A 5,005-nucleotide genomic window follows, 5' to 3' on the forward strand; every position below is an offset into this window, starting at 1 on the left:
TAATGTTAAGTAGCATAACTTCCACAGTGGTAAGGTGAAAAAACAACAGTAGTTTTAGTGAAGGTTCTCCAGATGAACAAAACTGATAAAATGAATCTCTGTATATGTCAAAAGTGGAATTATTAGAATGGCTTGCAGGTTGTGGTCCAACTAGTCTTAACACTGGCTTGTTAATTTTACCAAGGGAAAATTGAAGAATCCAGTGGTGGTTCAGTCTGTAGCTGGATTCTCAGTTCATCTTCAGAATATACCAGAATTCCAATGAAGTAAGCTCTATTGCCATTAAAAATGAAATTGCTACTCAGAGGTAGAACAAGATACCATCTTCAATGCCCTTTATATAATCTAGGCTACCACAAGAAACTGTGGTCTAGATTAAATGTGGATCTCATAACCTAAAAATATCCAGCTTAATCAAGGGTTTTCCCACTTCAAAGGTTGTAATTAAGAATAATTCCCCACAGTACCCAAACTCTTGGTTTTAGTTAATAACACATGTAGTCAGTTTCATTACCAAGAATATCCATCACATCAGCCAAGACATAATAACTAAGGAAGAATCTCCCCCACCCCCACCCCCCAATGGCAGGCAAGGAGAGCATTGGAATCATTTCCAAAGCAATGATTTCCTTCAAGGAAAGAAGCACTGAAATTTTACTGAGGTAGTCTGGATACATTTACATATAGGTTTGCCTACCCCTATAAATGCTGAGTTAAATCCTCTGCTGAATGTGGTTGCAGTGTCACAGCAGAAATGTTTAGAGGCATTCTTAGATCAAAGTCAGCAGAAACATATGTAAATTCTAAAACTGATGGATAGATATGCCTCTGGAATGGTCACTTTTAACTAAAAGGTCTTAGCTGAGAATCCAGTAAATAACACAGTGAAAGACTGCTCAGGAGCTATTGCTCCCTGTTAATTATGATGAATGATCTAACAAATTGGTCAATGCCACAATTTTCACATTTAAAAAGGAAAGAGAACACAAATTCAGAAAATATCAAAGAAAAGTCGCCTGTAGGAACCTTGTACATTTTTCTTAGAGGAACAGCTTTGCTTAATTATTCTAAGCTCACAGTAAGGCTACTTTAGCCTTTAATCTGACTGACTCAGAGGAAGACCACAGCTGCTTCCATGAAGGACATGAAAGACATCATTTTAACTAGCTCTGACTGCTGTCTCAGGGCTGTGACATCACTCTATAGAATTCTATATTTTAAGCTATATTTTTATTTTTAAGTATATATGGGTGTTTGCCTGTATGTGTCTGTGTACAGTAACAACAGAGGCCAAACAAAGGGAGGAGATGCCAGAGACTGGAGTCCCAGCAAATTGTTAGCTACAATGTTTTTTCTGGGGATGGAAACTGAGTCCTCAATAACAGGACCCAATTGCTCTTAAATGCTGAGCTAGCACTCTAGTCACTTTGTAAAAAAAAATGTTTTTATATATTTTAATTAAAATGTATACATCACTTTCACCTTTTCAGTCCTCTCTCAACCTTTCCACAGATTCCTCCCAGACATTTTTTCCTTGTCAAGTATGTGTGAATAAGTATGCTCAAAAATATGAATAAAACTTGCTGAACGCATTTCTGTTAGTTGTGTGTATATGGTTTCAGGACTGACAAAGATGCATTGGATAGCCAAAAACAGAGCTCATCTTTGCCTGAGAATAATGCTCCCACAAGCAGGAGATATCCACTCTTTAATGAACAGCAGGTTGTTGAGGGCACAAAAGTTCTTATATCCACAGATCACTAGGGAAACCAGGAATGTCAAATACACAGGGTCCTATTCTCAGTGAAAGAGAAGAAATACCTGCATCCTTAGGTAAGATCTCACATGTACTTTATGGCCTGCTGACCTCTATGCTAAATTCTAGGGCTTTTAGCTATAGAACCCACCCTCATTGTCACATGTGCTTGGAAAAGCAGTTTCTATGTAGTCACATCTTAAGCATTATTATACACTTGGAACTGGACTGACTGGACTTGTTGTTGCCTGGAAATTATTCCCCAGTTGTACAGTGTTTTAAATATGCTGGTAATGGACTGCGTAATATTAGACTCCCCGAAGTCTGATCCAGATTGATAGTCAATCTGCATTGGGTTATCACTCTTATCTCTTAGCATACTTCGAATCTCTTTCTGACACCTGCAGGGATGCCCTCAACAGAAGTCAGAACCACAAATGACTTAGAATTCTGTGGACAGGAAACACTATCAGGAATAGAAAACCTGTGGTAGAAAATATCTTAGACCATATAATCAGTCACAAAGCAAGCCTCAACAGATACAAAAAGTTTGAAGGAATCCCTTGCATTTAATGACATCACCATGGATGAGAGCTGGACTTTAGCAGTAACAGAAACAATAAAAATCCTACCAACTCATGTAAACTGAAGAACTCTCTACTCAATGACCACTGGGTCAAAGAAGAGATAAATATAGAAATTAAATGTAGTATAACCAATTTAAGCTTATCCCTGACTAGCTTACAAAAAAATGAGATGAAAACTGTGGTCATTTTATTCTGCTTTGACAATTACTGGGTGGTGACACCTAGTCTAATCTACTAAATGCTAGCCTAGCTACCTGCCAAGTGGTGAATGAATGTATTCGAAGAACCAGCCTCGATATGGAGAGGGGTTTTGATAGAAGAAGGTTTGAGAGAAGTGAAAGCAAATTGTGGGTTCAAGGTGGAGGACTTGCTATGCTGGAGACAGCTTTCCAGCCTGCTTTCTCTCTGTTTTGCTTTCTTTCTGTCTGATACTCTTTCTCTGCAGATCTCCAGGCAGCTTTCCGCTTCTGCTCCTGCCAGTTCTCCAAGAGGTCTCTCTTGCTATTCTAAACAATTCTCTGGATAGCTCAACTTCTGCAGACCATAAGCCCTTCCCTATATTTTACATATCAATCCATCTATTTACCCCAGGTTTCCTTTTGATTATCCAAGAATAGGCATCTGGTGATCCCAACCCCTTTATTCTTAGGAGACAGCAGGCACACGCTTTCTTTTAACACCCCAAAAGAATTTCTGAGAACTACTTGCTACAGTTAGGCACAGATGATAAACTAACTGGGTGGAACCCTGCCTTGAAATTACCATTTCTACTACACCTGGCCCTGGACTCAATGTGTCCAAGGCTGATCTGAACTAAGGAATCTGCTTGCCTTTGTATCTTTCTGACTAGATTGCTCATAGTGTAGCTAGTTACCTTTGTGGGGGGTTTTGTTGTTGTTGTTGTTGTTTTGGTCTGGTGTGTGTGTGTGTGTGTGTGTGTGTGTGTGTGTGTGTGTGTGTGTGTAAAAAGGATGAGTAGAAGAACTGGACCAAGCAAGATGTCCTTGGATTAGTGAATTGCCCTTCTGAAAAGATTGGAACACACTGATTTGACCCTCTGGCTTTGCCTGTCTAAGGAATTTTTTTTTTTTTTTTTTTTTTTTTTTGGTTTTTAAGGTAGAAGTTCTTAGAGATACAATTTGGGCTGTGAAGGAGCCCTGAGGGAAGCTGCAAAAAGAATTAAGATAGCATTTGAAAAAAGGTTTGCAAAGCATTGTAGAAATGGATGTTTGGATGAACATCATACAGAGATTTTGTAAACTAAGACAAGTTAAACGTATTAACATTACCCCAACCTGTTTAGCACTTTTGTGTTCTTATGATAATGCTGTAACTGCAAGTTTATGCCCAGATAACTAGTGATTTGGAGCTTTTTCTGATAGTTAAAATTTAATGTATAACTTGCTTTAGCAGACACTGAACTGTGACTTTGTGTATGCATTATATTATCTAGTAACATAGTCATAAAGAGTTTTTAGGAAAAGGAATGGGCTTAAGGAAATTACAAAAAGGCTTTTGTATGTATATTATTGTATAACAAAAAATGTGAAACCAATAAAAGACTGGGGTGAATTCAGAGAGAAGAAAAACCTGTATGTGTGTGTGTGAGAGAGAGAGAGATTATAAGTTGTTTCTGAAAGCAGTTTCAGAACAGCAATGAGTTGCCTGTCAGTTTGCATATGCATCATTGCCTGATACTGATTTTGAACCTATCTAATCTTCCTGTTTTCAAGAATCCCAAAATGACTGAGACTGGTCCTTGGCATCTTAACAACCACAACAACAACAACAACAAAAGTCCCCCTACATATTCACTGCAATTTCCATCAGAATTCCAACACAATTGGATACCTAAGTATCCAATTGTTCTAAGTGGTTGAAGATACAACTTTCCTAAATTAATGTCATCCCAGGGAAAAATCACAAGTAACAGATTAACTAAGAGAAATTTCTTTAATGGTGGCATGTTTTTGGCTCCAGCTAATGCTCAAAGAGAGGCCAGCCAAGAACAGATTTTGCATTCCATATATGCTGACACCCTTAAGTCTCTTTTAGGTTCAGGCTCAGGCTATGTTTTGATCAATTTAAATATGGACAGGGGACTACATGTCTAGCCACTTAGACAGATGGGAGATTTATATAGCAAAGATATTCCCAGAATTATTTCTTAAGTACACCAGTTCCATGAAATAGCGGGTCTTTCTTTAGTGACAGAATCCAGAGGTGGAGGTGCCAGAAGATGAGAAAGATAGGAAAATTAGGAGGTAGAAAGTATGAAAGCTGTAATTGGGAGGTCTTGCACAAGGTATGTCTTATGCCAAGTAAACTTCTTAAGAAAAGCATCTTGTGTAGGGGGAGAGAGAACTGAAATAGGGGAAGGATCTCTGGAGCAAGTTAGAAACCTAGAAAAATGTAAATTTCCAGAAACATATGAGGGTGACTCTAGTTAAAACTCCTAACAATGGAGAATATAGATCCTGAAATGTATTGCCCTGTACTTAAGTAAGACTTGCAATCAAAGGACTGTGTAACCAGTCCAGCCACAAAGCCATAGACCAACAATTTCTCCTGCCAACAAGATATGCATGGGAAAAGTTGGAACAGAAATTGATAGAATGCCCAACCAAAAGACTGGCCCAGCTTGAAACCCATGCCATGAGAG

This window comes from Apodemus sylvaticus, chromosome 19, assembly GCF_947179515.1.
Source record: "Apodemus sylvaticus chromosome 19, mApoSyl1.1, whole genome shotgun sequence".
In the NCBI taxonomy this organism is placed as follows: Eukaryota; Metazoa; Chordata; class Mammalia; order Rodentia; family Muridae; genus Apodemus; species Apodemus sylvaticus.